General features: G+C 48.8%; 1 long non-coding RNA gene across 4 annotated transcripts in view; it reads left to right on the top strand.

The window, feature by feature from the left end:
* The first annotated feature begins 1,948 nt into the window (after positions 1-1,948).
* The window catches only part of LOC140248618 (uncharacterized), a 57,173-nt gene continuing 43,323 nt past the window's right edge, over positions 1,949-15,798 (top strand). For 3 of the 4 annotated variants that reach the window (XR_011902864.1, XR_011902862.1, XR_011902861.1), the window contains exons 1-2: positions 1,949-2,024; positions 3,198-3,249. This is a non-coding gene — a long non-coding RNA (uncharacterized lncRNA). Of the gene's footprint in view, positions 2,025-2,975; positions 3,114-3,197; positions 3,250-15,798 lie in introns of all 4 variants that reach the window. The other variant, XR_011902863.1, reaches the window with a different exon arrangement.

Genomic DNA, 15,798 nt, shown 5'->3' with positions numbered 1-15,798 from the left:
TCTGAGTGATGTGTTGTTTCAGCTTCCTTTGCGTCAAAATTTGTTTGCGCAATTGAGGAAATACCGTGCTCGCATTCCCCTCGGGGAAACAAAATGTTCATGGGCTCAAGTTGAGCTAATTTTGTTGTGGTAGAGATGTTCTCTGGTGAGGGGAGAAAAGGTTGGTTCTGTGTGACCATTACTTATTAAGGCACCCGTAACTCTTTCCTTGCCTTGTAAGGAGACTTTTAGGGCAGATGCAATGAGAAGGACTTCACCATCTCCTATAGGATTAAGGTAGTTGTGGCTCAGACCCTCTCCCACTGAAGTCAGCAACTCAACTCCTAAAAGTCATCTCTGTCAGGCAAAGAGTACTTCTTTATGAACCATAAGTTACAAGACACAAAGTAATCAACTCCTCATGTTTTTCACAGCTTTGGTATTTACTGGGATTAGAATCACATTCTTTGGAAACACTTTCTAGCACTGTTTAAAGACTCAATTTTCTGTTTTATGTCATTTAAGCGCTTGGAAGCTTTTGTTCAAAAATAACGGCAAGTATTCTTATGCCATGAGTATAATGGGATGATTGCATGACTACAGAAATCCTGGAAATGTACATAAACAAGGTGGTAAACCTTCCTCTGCCTCACGCTTCCTCTCTCCCACACACACACTCTGCCCTGTAGCATAGATTTGTTCGCATTTTACCACTGTTACCAACAATTCTGTCCTCCCTCTTGTAAGGATCCCCCAGGTCAGCAATGGCAGGGATGCAGCCCTTATTCCCCAGCATCCTTTAGGCCACCAGCCCCAGGGTCCCCACTGCAGACAGATGTTTGCCTCTGCACTTTTGCCAGCAGCAAGCGTCTCTCTCCATAGCACCAAGGGCTGGGAGTGCCCATGCCTCCGAGTGCTCTCCCAAATCGATAGCCTCCTGTTGCTGCACAAACACCTCACTGGAGCAGAGATGTTTATTTTCAAAGTGGGAGACGCTGCTCCTGTGACAGTGTTTTATTACAACGATTTTGATGCCGAATCTGCAATCTGTGCACCGAGACAAGCCTCCCCTTGATTTCAGCGCGAGCGCTGCCTGCCTCAGGATTGCAGAATTAGCTCTTTGCTTTTATTTCTATTGGAAAACAAGCCCGCACTTGACAAGGAAAAGGCAGTAAGTGGATCATGTCAGGGAGACGCGCTCCCGTGAGAAATTTCTAGCAGGAAAAACCCAGCTTAGGGATGGCAATAAGCTACGGGACTGTAGTTTAAGGATTGCGGGGAGAAGCACGGTCGGGGACCGCGGGAAGGGGAACCTGCGAGGTCAGGGGAAAAGCCTCACTCCAACGCGAGCCTCAGGCACCCGTGTGACAGCCGACACACGGGCAGAAAGGCTGCAGCCGCGGAATGAAGATTGAAAGCGCCCACAGGGGAGTTCGGGGCTCGCACGAGCGCACCGATTTCTGCTGGCAGGCGGTGATCTGGCCGCAGCGTGTGCCCCCTTACCCCCTCTCCAGAAGGGCAGCAGCCCCAAAAGAGGAGCACAGAGCCCGAGGGGCACAGCGGCCCGAGACCCCCTCCGGGCACTGAGCTCCAGCAACCTAAGGAGCAGAGAGAGCACGGCCGGTCAATCTTTTAATTCATCTCATTCCATCACGGGGCGTGCGCACCGCAACCCCCATCACCGGCTTTTAGCTATGGGGATGGGGGGGAAGAGAGGATGCTCCCGGCCCCCTCCCGCCCCACCTGCCCCCAGCTCAGCCCTACGGACACCATTTTGCGCAGGGAGGGGGGGGACTCGGGGCTCGGTCCCGCCCGGCTCCGCAGTGGCAGCGCTGCCCCGTCACCTGACCGCCGTGCGCGCGCACCGCACCGCGCCGCCCCCCCCCGCCCCGCATCCCCTCCCCTCCCGCGGGGGCGGGGGGTGCCCGGTATATACGGCCCCGCCGCCCCCGCCCCTGCCTGCCTCCTGCAGCAGGGGAGGCCGCCGCTCGCCGCCGAGCCGCGCCCGGCCCCGCAGGTGGGCGAGCCGCAGCGGGGCCCTCCGGGTGAGTGCGCGCGGACCCCCCCCATACGCCGCGGGGTGCGGACCTGTTGCGGGCGGCCCCGCTTCTTCCCCCCCACTACCACCACGCCCCGGGTCCGGTGATCATCGCGCTACGGATGGGGGAAAAGTTTCCGCAAGTGGCGGAGGTGCCGAGGGGGGAGGGGGGCGGCTCGGGGCGGGGGGCAGCCGGGCAGCCACACCGCGCTGCGGGAGGGGCGGGCGCTGCGGAGGTGCCCCGGCCGCCGGGTTCCGCGGTGGCTCCTCTCTGAGTGTTATTTCTTAAGTTACGACCCCCAACTTCAGCGAGCATCGCATCCGCCGCTCCCAGCCCTGCGAGGTGCGGAGCGGAGCACGCCTCGCCGCTCGCCCGGCTCTCGCTCCGCTGTGACGGCCGCGGGATGCCCGCGCTGCCCACGGAGCCCCATCCGTCGCGGGGCACGGCGCGTCTCGGGGCGCTGCATCGTGGGAAGGTTCCAGAAGCGCGGCGGCGTGGCCGTGGGCGTGCGGCATGCGCCCACCTCCTGCGGCGATGGCTGCGGTGCGGCAGCCCCGGGAGGTGGCACGCAGAGCCCCGCGCACGCCGCGCCCGGAGCCATCGCGGTGCGGGCGGCGTCGGGCTGCGCTGCTTCATCGAGGTGCTTCCGAGCAAAGCCGGCGGCTGGAAAGTCAAGGGAAAGAAAAAAAGCAGAGGTGGGGATGCTTGCTTGTAACAGTCCTTCCTCCTGTGGTACAGCGATAGATGCGTGCGTAGCACTGCCGTTACTGAGCTCTGTGCAGCACTTCTCTGACAAACCAGGAACTCCTCCTGCTTGAGGAGAAATGGGGTGTTGGAGGAGCCCTTAGATTACCAGCGTCACCTTGTGAATGCTGCCCTCCTTCCTAGCCAGGCACCTCACCAAGGTGTGAAATACCTGCTTTAAAGCTTTCTTATTTCATTTTTGTTCCCCTGAAGCTCTAGCATGAAGGGAGTGGTTACTCATGGATGCGCATTGCAGGTGTTGCTTCAGCTCCTTCTTCTCGATGGTTCTAATGTTAAAATGCTCGGCGTGCGCCTCCTGATTTGCTATGTGCCTCACCCTGTTAAAACAAGGTGACATTGGGGGTGGTTGCGGGTCTGGTGCCTGATGGAGATGCTTGCAGGGCCGCAGTAACACCTCTGCTCCCACTGTTGCAGGTCCCAAGATGGCCGCCGCTGCCTGGCCCCCTCCTGCGTTTTACTGCGACGTGTGAGTACCTGGCAAGCTCCTACTGTTGGTGCCTTGGGGTCAGGGAGGGGGTCTCAGCAGGAGGATTTCTGTCCATTTAACTAGATGGGTTGGTCGTGACAGAGCGGGACTGCGGCACATTGCAGGTGTTTGGTATTGGGGTGGGTAGCATGTGAAGGACTCCACGCTCAGTGCCGTAAAAGAATAGCAAAGAATGCACCCGCATTTCCAGTGCTCACATCACCAGCCCCTATTATATCATGACCACAAGTGAGATGTATTTCCATTAACTTGTGGCGGCGCTTTGGCCTTCCTTGAGCCGTTGGGATGTGGCAGGTAGGTACCTGGGGATGGCTTCAGTGCCGCTGGGGGCAAACCACGGCACACAACCAAGGTATGGTAACATGTATCACTTGTTTTGTGAGGAAGTCATGGCATTCATGAAATAAGAGCACAGATCACCTTACCGTTGAGAAGCATCTGCCTGTCTGCAAAGGGTTGGCCATGTTGCACTGCAGGTTAAGTCGTTGTGGGTTAATGGGATTCTGTCAAATACACACGATGGAGTATTGGTGTAACAAGAAGCTCCTCGCTGTGCCTGCATCTCTGCCTACACAACAAGCCATGGTCCTGAAAACTGAATTCCGCAGAGGTGCGCGGCGATGTCTGGAGATGCAAACTCAAATTTAAAAGACACTGCAAAGGGGAAAACTGAGGGAAAACCTATCAGGTGGGCTTAGGAATTGATGGCAGGGGTGACCAGGCCTGTCTGGTTACCTTCCCTTCAGCGCATCCAGATGAATAATGCCCTGTAGGACTGGTGCTAACATGGCATTGTTGGCTTCTCTTAAGCTTGCCTTTCAAAGGACAAATGAGGGTTACATGTCTTGTTTTTTCAGTTAAACTGGGTAACATAGTCCAAGGAGAGTGTGGTACTACCTGAAATTGCTTTGAGAGTAGAAAATGCTATCTGCACTTTTCAGTGTCTGTAGTATTTTCTGATAGGATGTATTTGGTATTAAGTGCTAAGATAATGTTGCTTGAAATCATCCACATAAATAGCAATTAATCAAATTTCGATGTTTTTCCGTGAGGAATTTGCTGCTCTTATTAATTAAGTTAAATTCATGTGTTTAATGGAAGTTTCATACCTTGAATTCCATGAAGTTTGTAACATGCTTTCCACATACTGCGCCTTTGTGTAGCGGTGCCTATATATATGCATGGTGCTGGGAGAGGAAACAATAAGACTTAATTTATTTTGACCACGATGTGCAGTATGTCATACGGAGATGGAAGCAGGCTGTGCTTTGACAAAGGTAGGGAGGAAAATCCTCGCCGAGGATACTCTCAGGAAAAACAACTAATGTATGCATCCCTGTTTTAGGGTGTGGGAGAGCGGGTGCTTTGGAGGGGGGTTATTTCTGCTGCTGGTAATTCATCATTTGTTGAGAACAGGTTTTCTAGTTTGGGAGGGAGGGGTGGGAGGTGTCATTGCAAGAAAAGGTCAGCGCTGTTCTATGCCTTCATTGTTTCATTCATGCGATTTTCCTTCTCATCCGACTTGCCGAGGTATTCTCTGGGAGGGAGAGAGGAAGAAAAGAGCACGTTTCTGAGATGCACGCGTGTATTAGAGGGGATGCTTAATTAGGAGACAGTAATACAGCCTTGCAGCTTGATGGAGTGAAACCACGACAGTCCTGAGTCAGCTGGGTGGGGCACAATGCAGCGCTAACTGTGTGCCTTTTGTCTCATAAAAATGCCTGAAACGAAGTGGTTGTCTGGCGGCCGGCATCTGCCTGACCTCCGAAAGGCAGCAAAGTTAATGAAGGCATCGCTGCCCTGCGCTCTGCAGGCCCGATGCTGTACCGGGGAGCCACAGCTCATCCGCCCGCGTTGTGCCGCAGCACGGCTGCCTGGAGCTCCGGAGCTTATTGATGAAATTACTGTTAAAGCCTTGAGCAAAGGGCTGCTCTCCCTGCTTCTTCTTCAGGTTCCTTTGCCTGTGAGTGCGGTGAATTAACTTTGTGAGTTTTCACGGGGTTGCTGGAAAACAGAAATTCCTGAGCTGCGCAGTAAGTCTCCTGTATTACCGAATACTTGGGATTGCTGGAGAATCGCAGCCAAACCCCGTGCATTATCTGAGTTAAATGTGGACATTGTTTAAAAACCCCACTTAATGGGGTAAAGCTCTGCTAAATGCTCTCGCTAGGAAAATGTTGGGGCTTTTCTAAATGCTGAAAGTACTGCATGGTAATGGAGGAATTTGTCGCATTCCGTAAGCTGGGTGCTTACGAGGTGCAGTTGTCTTAAAGCTCTAGGATGTAAAATCGAGTGTGATAATCCCAGATGTGCGAGCAGCTATTTATTTCGCTAAATTTGCAGCCATATAAAATGTGCAGCTTCTGCAAGGCTTGAGGAAGCCTGCACCTATTGAAAAACCGCATTGTGTGGGAGTCTGATGGAGAAGATCATCAGTGCGAGGGGGATCTTACGCATTGTAAGGTATCCTGCCAATAATAAAAATAATAATCGTGTCAGCTTGCTCGTCCATTAAATGTTTAATTACTTCCTTTACACAGGATTGAGGGGTTTCCCCTAGAAATTGATAGTTGCTTTCGGTGCTTGCTGACAGCTTCGCCGCCGAAGTGCAGAGATCTGTGGTTCGTACTTTCAGCGGAGACAAACGGAATTTAATTTGCATGCATCGAAAAGAAAATGGTGGCTTCGCATCTCTCGGAGGCTGAATAGAAAACTGATGTGGTGACGTCCTAAGGCTGAGGCACTGTTCTGCAGGGAATAATGCCCACGCTCTGGAGTGTCATCATAAAATTAGACCAACTTTAAAATGAGCGGTGAACGTTTTGGGAGGCGGCTTCTTTCTGCTGCGCTTTCTATCTGAATGTTACAATGGGTGTCTGCGCTAACAGAGCCCACTCAGAAATTTAAATGGGGAATTGGCTACGAAGGGAAGTACGAGTGCTATCCAGGAACTGCTTTTTCTGAGCTCACTCTAGGATATTCAGTGGTAAGATGAAGAAGTGTGGATGGTGAGCGGTACATATTTATCATCTGTGCGGTATTGATCTAGATGAAAAGGAAACAAGTAGAAATCAGCATTTTAAATAGAACTTAAAAATGAATCTGTAAGATTTTGAAACCTGTAATCAGTGTAAATTGGAGGGGAGGGGAGGGATTGTGGGAACTGTTGCAGGAGGAGAGCACATGCTCTGCTTCTTCAGCTGTGCCTTTAGGAAAGTCATATCGTGATGGAGAAGATAAAGCGGCTACTAAATGTACTGGGTTTCACATCAGCTAGTAGCACTGTGAATTGCACAGTGTAGTTCTGCAGACCAGCGTGCTGCGCCTGTGCTTTGTCTGAGCAGCAGACCCATTTGCAAAGCTGTTTGTCACACTGTTGTTTTCATTCTAATAGGGCTTATATGGAAATATTCCTGCAATGCATCTAAAGAGAAGACGAATGGCAGCGTTTATGGGAGGTGGCAGATTGTAACACAGCGTGTGTGTGGGGCGGAGGGACGGCCCGCTCCCCCTGCCACGGGGGGATTGGTGTGGTTTTGTTTAAATATGGTGCGTGTTACACCAAGCTAATGTCAAGATGAACACTCTGCTTATGGACTCTGGGTCCTGCCCCGAGGCAAACAGTGAAGGTGGTTTGTTTGCCCGGCTGGTCTTCCTGTGTGGGAAAAACAACTGTGAGTCTGTTCTTCCTTCTCTTTAATCGCTTGTCTCACAGATAATTCGTCTCTGATTCGAAGTTTCACTGGAGGAACAATTTGGCTTTAACAAACCAATAGGATTCCTGCGTTTAATCTTACTTCAGCTGAAGTCTCACTTTATTTTATTATACTTAAACAGCAAAACCATCTATTTCAAAATGAAACATCCCACTGAACTATAGCTGATATTGCAACTGCTTTTATGGGCTTGTGCCATTCAACCTCTGTAGTAAATACAGTCCTTAGCAGTTCAGCAGTATGCTGCCAGTTTTGTGTGAGCTTGGAATTTCCCTTTTTAAAGCAGAAGGGAGGAAAACATGAATGAGGAAAGGGAGGGTGGGGGGAGATGACTTTATTTATTCCCTTCATTGATGAAGAACGACTTTCCCTTCTGAATAGGTCAGATTTCTCAATCTTCCTCACCAAACGATAGCGCATGAAGGAAGGCAAGGCTTAGCACTTGATGTGGGTTAATGCAGAGGATTTGGCTGGACCAAAGCTCCCTGGTGATACACTGTGAACCATCCTCCTGTGTCCTGGTATCAGGAGGCTGGAGCCTGCTGGAGCCACACTGCTGAGGTGTTCCTGGTGCAACAACCAACCTTGGGCACAGAGATGTAAGCCTCCCTCCAGCACTGATCTCCCAGCTCAGAGCCAGCAAGGCTATGGGGGTGCTGTTGGAGGTGCTCTGATGTCTGGTGCTTGTGAAGGTGCTTGTGGTCTTCTAGGGAGAAATGCAAAACATGCTCCTGCTTTTTAGGGCTGAAGTGGCTCTGAATTCCTGTTCCTCAGAGCCATGTAGGCTCATCCACAGACCAAGGTTCGTGTTCTCAGAGAGGGGTTGATTCTCAGGTGTCAGTACTGGAGCCTGCATGTGGGTTCACGTGCAGCCTTCTGCTGGGGGAAGAAAGGGCTTTTCTCTAAAATGGAAGCAATGCCTGGTGAAAGGGAACCACTGTGTTCCTTCCCCTGAGAAGGGGCTGTAGCACTGCATGGAGCAGGGTGGATGCAGTTTATGGCTGTGAGTGATACTCCTGTGCACTGCGCTCCTGTGCACTGCGCTCCTGTGCACTGCACTCAGCAGGAAGGCTCTGCAACCCTCTGGCTTTAGCCCCTGGACAGCATCACTTGCTGGATTATGGAGGCTGTCATTTCTCATTGCTGTCTCTGACTGTCAGAGGCAGTCCAGCACTCCATACGAAGCTGTGGGAGCATGGTGTATGGTTGAGAAACAGCTTGTGGGGCTGGCAGGCTTTAAAGTAAGTAAAGTGAGTCCAGTTTGCAACTATTGAGTCCTGACCTGGTGGCTTGATTTACTCCATTAGTCTGCTGCTTTTCTGCCCTTGATGTCTTCAGGTGCCACTGCAAGGTGGTAGGAATGTCTCCTCACAGAGGATGAACCGCACAGGCTCACTGTTAGCGTCACTCAGGAGTGATGAGCAGTCGGGTGCCTGCTGTGCACCCTAATCTACTTCTTGTGTTAAAACACAGGGGTTTGCTGTCTACTCACACAACATGCAGCCTTCTGGAAAGCCTAGTTCTCCTACAGGTGTATTTTCAGCACCATGGAAACAACTGTATAAAGCCCACTGGCTTAAGAGTAATCAGCTGCTTGTGTGTTTCTTAGCAGACATCGTTCCCGTGTTGCCCAGTCTGGGATGTCACAGGAGAGGTGTGGACCTCACTCTTTCTGTGTGAGCCTTGCTTCCTTCAGGGCAGGCTTCCTTTGGAGCAGGATCTGTGGGAGCCCATGTTCCACAAGCAGTGGTAGCACCAGTTGCAGGAAGCTTCAGGAGGGATCTCTGCCCACACCCTGCCTGAATTATCATCATAACGCTTGACAGCAGTCTTAATGCGTCTTGGCTGGTATGCATTTTCTTACTGCTTATGTTTATTGCTTTGTTGGTTATTTGGAAATAGTATTGTGGAAGCTTAAGGAGGCTGTATTTCTCTGGGTGTGCAGTGCTGAGGCAATGAGAGGATTTTGCTGTGCTGTGTGATACAGCATCCCAGTGTAGCTCAGGGGCACAGCACAGCGGCTTACCTTTGGTGTGTGTGTGGCTGTTGGATCATAATGTATGTCGGATCATAACATATCAAATATCAGGAAGCAGCAGAACAAAACCCTTTCTTAAATATAAAAACCTTAGCAAATCTAAGAGGCTATAGAATTGCTGGTATTGTGAAAGAAATCCTGGCTATGTCAATCTATTCCCTAATGCCACCTACCCTGAAGCTTGGGACGGTAGGAAGTGTGGAGATCACTGTTCTTGAACTGCACTGGGGACAAAAGGTGCAGCTGTGGTACTTGAGGAAATGTAGGACTGAAGGGCTGCCCTGTTGGCTTTCAGGATGCCTACAGCTTGCCTGGGGATCTACATTGGTGCCACCACCTTGTGAAGAGCTTGGTAAGGGCAGTTGGCATTGCTGGGAGCAGCCTTACTGGGTTTCCTCCGCATGTCTGCGAGCAGGAAATGGCAGTGATGCAGGGGATGCTTCTGATGAGCAGGAGTGAGATGAGTTGTGTCGCAGGTACCTGTTCTCACAGTGTCTGTATCTTGCCTTGTGTCGCTTGATGTCTTTCTGAATAGACCAGGTCAGTAATATACCTCACTTGCATGAAGGTGCAAAAGAACTGTGCTTTGGTATGTTCTGCAGCTAACTTGCAAGGTGTTCCAGCTGTGTTCCTGTTCGTGGGAGAGTGGGAAGGCAGATGCACTGTGGCCTGCAGTGTTCCCTGGCTGGGGTGAGGGGAGAGTTAGGAGAGTCTGTGTTGAGCAGCACAGAGATGGCCTCTGCAAGTCAGGGCTTTGCTGGGGTGAGATGGGAATGTGTGGCTCAGAGCATGTGGCGCTTTCCTTCTTCATTAGGCATTTGTTTGCTTTGGGGCTCTTCCTCTCCATCCTTGTGTCTCAGGGTGGGCAAAGCCACCCTTGAGGGCTGAGCCCCATCCCAAGGGGCTCCTTGTTCCCTGCACAGGGCTCCCTGTGCTGACAAGCACAGTGTGGTCTGGAGCCCCGTCTCTTGAACCTTCCACACACATAGGAAGGGAGTTTCAAAGTGCTGCCCAAACGCAGCAATTTCTGAGCACGAGAATCCCTAATATTTTATTTCAGCAGAGAAAATGCCTTTCCATGTGAGCAGGAAGGAGGAGGGTGTAAGGAGTGCGCTCAGCAAGGGCTGAAGGGTGTGGCTCAAGCATCAGTAACAAATGCTGGATGGAAGAAAAAAATGCTCTTTGTTCTGCAGTCAGGTGGGCTGACAACTCTTCTCACTCCATCCCTAGCATGCAGAACACCCAGTTCACAATTAAGAGAATGGGGAAGGCTCGGCGTTCTGAACCTGCTGTAAATGCAGCAAGAACGGGCTTTCATTCTGTGGTCTGCTCCCCTCCTTTTTAAAAATAAGGCATTAAGTTGCAGAGCTCATCAGTATCACAGTCATTGTATGTTTCATCCTGCTGCGTTGTTCTGATGGCGATGCTTAGTGTGCTTCACGTGGCTGCGTAAGTTAAAACTCCGTTGTACTAAAATATACACTGTTCTTGCATGCCACTGGAATTGGCTCAAAGAGTGCATTAAGCATGTTAGAAATGTGTGTGTCTGTACATGTGTGCAGTACAGCAGATCAGCTCATAATGACAGTTGCTAATTAGAAAATAATTTGAAAGCTGCTCCTTCTAAGCTACTTGTATCTGGCAGTTTTAAGTGCTCTTTTAAAAGTAAAGTCGAGTTACTTTTAGGTTTATTGCTTTCTTTAGGTTGCTACAAACTAAAGGAACGTTTTGAGTTTAAAAATGCGTCGTCCTCTCTCTGCTTTGTTCTGCTGCTGCGAGTTGGTTTGATGGTGTGACTGCAGTGTTGGTTTCCCCAGCAAGGCATTGGAACAAAAACTTGGTCTCTGCAGCTGATGGCAAGAAACTAAACCTGTAAGTGCATGCTACCAACTTGGTTGTGAGAATCAAGTGGGAGTGAACCTACAGAGCAATAGAAAGATCCACATAACGTGCACTCTTCTTGCTAAGTGAATTCTTCAAGTTCAGGGTCAGGAATTTAGTTGGCTTTTTATTCGGTGTGTCTGTACCTACATGTGCGTATTTTCATGTCTTCTGAAGAATGTCGTATTTCTTCTGGGGGGAAGAGAATCCCACTCACAAATTTACATCTTGTGACATTTCTTATGGCTGTGCGCTGGCTGATGTACTGCTAAGAGGCCAGCCCATCATTTCTTGGTAAAAAGAGCCTTTCAGCTCGGTTACCTCCTGGAGAGAGCTAATTTTCCAGCAGTCGGGCTCGATCTGGATAAGTAATTAGAGCGCGCGTGAGAGAGATGAAGATGATGGCGTTGGCACTGCCTGTGATTCAGTTAATACAGTGCCTGTGATGCCGTGGCTGCGGCGTGGTCTCCAGAGCTGCAGAGGCGAGTGGCAACAAAGCCAATTGCTTGCATTTGTCTTGGAAGAATTAGCGGCTTTTCTCATTCACACGCCGAGCACCGGCGAGCAGCTGCGGCGTGCATCTGCAGCGCGAGGAGGTGATGCTCGACACATTCACGCTCCCCACCCCCGAATATGCCAAAACATCATCATGCAACTGATTGTGGGGTGCTACTGTCCTGAAGGAGAGCTCGTGGTCTGCAGCTTTGTGCTGTGCGGCGGTGGGTGTGTTTGATTTCCTGTTAGGGTCATATAGCAGATGGGATGGAGTCTGTTTGGGCATTTTGGTACTTTATAAACGCCTGTCTGAATTACCTGGAGGCAGCACTAAACTGGGGAGGAGGAGAGGGCTCTGCTCCCTTCAGTGTGATGGCTCTTAGCATCGGCAGAAGAAACTGAGCTAAAGCAAGCAGCATTCTTATATTATCTTGGAGGATGTGTTCATTTTCAATGCAAACTTTTTCTTCCCCTGTGCAGGGTGATTAAGGGGTTAAAATAACATCTTCTATAATATACTTACTGCTCAGTGGTAACTCAGTAGCATTTACACGTGGATCAGATTAAAACAGGTCAGTGTCTTCAGTGGCAGGTCCTTTGGCACTTTGGTGCATGGCTGCACCTATCTTGAGGACGGATGGGCCCGGAGGAGCTGTGTGCATTAACAGAACCACAGCCTAGGGATACTTTGGGATCAAAGTCCTTTATTCATCAACTGAATCAAAGGCTTGACAGGGAGACTTTGTCATCCAGTCAGCCCAGATAATACTTTTTGAGGTGACGGATAACTTCTGCTGAAGAAATAAAGCCATGAATTTACAAGCACAAGGAACACACGAATGGTATGTGTTTATTCTATCTTTACAGCGCATCCTTTGCATTAAAAATGCATATATGCTCAAGCTGGAATCTTTCAGCACCTGATTAAAAGAAAAATCATGCATTCAGGAATTGCCTTATGGCAGGAAGCCTTTGTCTGCCCGTTTGCTTTACTGCGGTTGCTGACTGCCTCGGATCGATTTTTGGCTACCAAATCAGTGTGTTGGGGCTGGGGGAGGTGGGGGGCAGCTCTGCAGTTGGTGGGACCAGGGAACAGCCCGCTGCCTCCAAGTATGAGGCTTTTTGTTGTGTTTTTCCTTCAGCTTGGAATTTCCATATTATAAAGAGGAAGAGGCTTCTTTTGATATAATGGAGCCATTAACATCTATTAATAATGCAGACAGGGTAAGTAGCTGGAGTTGGTGCTCCCCGGAGGCCTCGTAAAACAGATGTGCACTCTATCTTCCCGGATTTGATAGCGGCTGGGGTCGAGGGGGTCGCTGTGGCTCCCGTCGCTTTCCTTTGGCAGCAGTTCTGCTCCGAACACCTCCATCCCTCCTGCAGCGCAGCCCTCACTGCCTCTGTGCCGCTTGTGAGCCCAGGTGCTGTGCCAGACTGGGAGCTTCGCTTGGGTTTGTAGAAGGGTATGGGGTGGAAAAAAAAAGGTAAGCATTTCTTCCTCCCTAGCAGCCATGCATTGCTTTCTTCTTTTCCGTCTTGTATTGTATTGTAATTTTCTCATTGCCTGTTGGTCTCCAAAGCTGTGCTAATATATTGCTGTTCATGGTGCATGGCAAAAAATCTTCATCGTCAGAACAGCATGATGATATAGGACTTGAATGGCGGAGGTTTAAGGTTGCCTTAAAGCAAATAGCAGCTGTGGCTGTTCGCCCTTGTGTGTGCTTATATGCTGCTGCCGTCTGGGTATCTGCATGTAAATGCGGAGGTATGTACTGCTGGAGGCTTGTTGTGGGTGGAGGGACGAATCCTGCTGCTGCCTGCAGGTCCTTTACAGCTGCTTACAGCAGACCTGTGCTATGCTGAAGAGTTTAGGAGCAGAGGAAGGTCATGTACCTCCTCAGGAAGGAACAAATGGTAGTTCAGTAGTTTTCCCTTCCTCTTTTTTTTTTTTGCCTGTTACTGTGCATTACTGTGACTGTGCAGTACTGTGACTGTTAGGTCTCACACTGTGAGGTCTACTGCATTGTATAGGGAAATACAATTTCTTCCATTGTCCCTGCAGTAACACCCACAGAATGGGGCTGTGTCCTTATTGGCAGATAGGCAGATCCACTGGGTGCAGCAGGGCATGAGCAGGTTGTTCAGAAGTGCTGCGTAAGCCGGTCTGCAGTTTCGGCAGGCAGCCTTCAGAGCAGGGCAGGCGGGCCTTGTGTTCCCCAAATCCATTGGAAAACTCAGAATAGAATTTGCCTTTGACTTTCAAAATGCTCTGCTGCATTGCATCCTGCTTCCTGTGTCCTGAGGTGCTGCTCACCCCTGTGGATTTGCACCCATATGCTGGGCGCTTTGCTCTGTGCTGCAGTCGCTGCCAGAGCTGCGGCACGCTGGGGGTGGTGTGCGCGTGATGGTCATCTGCTGCATGGCGTGGGTAACGAGCAGAGGGACTGCTAAGAGTTATTCTTCAAAGAAATATTTTTCTCTAAGTGCTGTCCAAACTATGTAAGTGGAAAAAATAAATTATAAAAACGTGTACATGAAATTTTGAGGGGAAAGAATTAATATTATGTTGAGTTACGCTGCACGTTTACATGCGTTTTCTCCAGTGAGATCCAGACTGTCCTTGCAGATAGATGTCTTTAATGCTGGTTATGTAGAACTTCATAAAAAAAATGCTGTAATACTGACATGTGGCTGGCTGGAAATGTGTCCAGTTTACAAAACATCTAAATTAAGTAATGTTTGTTATTCTAATATGGCTGAATTTGCAAATAACTTCTTGAAAAGCTACTGTTCTTGGGGCAAACTTGCTGCCTGTTATTTCTGGCAGTTGTTTGCCAAATACACTGCTGTCATTGTGGAAGAGGTCAGTAAGGTTCGGAGCTGACAGGTTCAAAAGAGCAATAAAGCTCTGCTTTTAATGAGGTACCCAAATCAGTGTTTTTCCATTTGTATTTTGCTCATTTATAATGGCTTTGGTAGATGCTGGTATGTGTTTGTACCAATCCATTACGCTGAGCCCATGAAAGCAGCGCATGATGCTACAGCTGCTGTTGGTGCTTAATCATTACTTCTCTCCAGGCTCTGAAATAACCCCTTTGGAAATAGTGGGGGACCTAAATATTAACTAGCATAATACAGGTGGTAGGGTATATATTCTATAGGTTACCTATTGTTTGGTTTCACTTTGTTTTAATGGGTTGGGTTTTTTTGTTTGTGGCATTGTAGCTTACTTGAGCTCCTGGATTATCAATGGCAAATTTCAGATCCAAATTGCAGTTCAGATGTGTAATAATTGGTGTTTTAATATCTAATTCCAGATTATGATCGAAACTATAGTAAACTTCTCTTCCTCAGTAAGTTTATCTGTGGAATGAAGAAAATCAGTGTGGATTTTGTGGTGCTGGCTGTCCTTAGTGTGTGCCTTCTGCTTATTTTCCCAGAAGGGGAAAGATGTGCACTGGTGGGTTGTAGGAAATTGTATTTTTAAGGACTTTGTGTTTGTCTTATTGGATGATCAAAACATTTAAGGCAGAATAGTGAAATTAGAAATGAAATCGTATTTTTTATTTGTCAAAGTTCCTTAAATGAACATGACTAGGAAGTCGGGCTTCTGCATTCTTTGGGAAACAAAGGAAAGATCCTCTTTCCTTTGTTAATGGCATTTATCATCGTTAACTCATTAATTGCTGAAGCAGAGATGAAATGTTGGAGGGATTACGGATATCCTTTATTAAAATTTACATGGGTTCTCTGAGGCATATGTGTGTGCAGATATTTTGTAGGTAATATGCATACAAAAAGTACATCAGCTGCAGGCATTGTTCCCCTGTGGTATTCCCTAAAAATCTCCTTATTCCTATTCTTTGTGTTTTTAATACTTTCTGAAGAAAGAGCGACAATTACAGGGTTCCTTTCTTACCAAACCTTGGGTGCGCCCTCGTGTAAAATGGGAATGGCTTTGTGAGGAGTCCGTGAGAGCAGAATGGGAGGTATTGTAGTGGTGTCTTATATGATGAGCCGCAATTAGACATTTTTTACTGAAAATATGTATATACAAGCGCTGTAATCTTGTCTAAGCTATTTTAATGTTTTGAAACACCTTACTGTGATTTCCTACAAATCAGGATCTCTTGTGGGCTGGCAAAGAGCACTATACGAAACGTAAGAATACAAATATTTCTCTTAGAATAGTGCTTTTGTCTAACATCTTAAGACAGAAGATGCATGCAGAATGTGAGGAGTGCCTTTTCCCTGTTCTTTGGGCAGCATTGCACTCCTGTGTGGCAGTCTGTGCTTTTCCAACTCCACTGAATTCCTTTCTCACTGAATTTTAAAGAAAAGTGATTCAGTGAACATCTTACTCTAATATATCAGGCTCACATAGAGCTTAGAAATCCA

The sequence above is a fragment of the Excalfactoria chinensis genome, chromosome 2, assembly GCF_039878825.1.
Source record: "Excalfactoria chinensis isolate bCotChi1 chromosome 2, bCotChi1.hap2, whole genome shotgun sequence".
In the NCBI taxonomy this organism is placed as follows: domain Eukaryota; kingdom Metazoa; phylum Chordata; class Aves; order Galliformes; family Phasianidae; genus Excalfactoria; species Excalfactoria chinensis.
The sequence above is the reverse complement of the archived record's forward strand: the minus strand, read 5'-3'. Positions and strand labels throughout refer to the sequence as shown.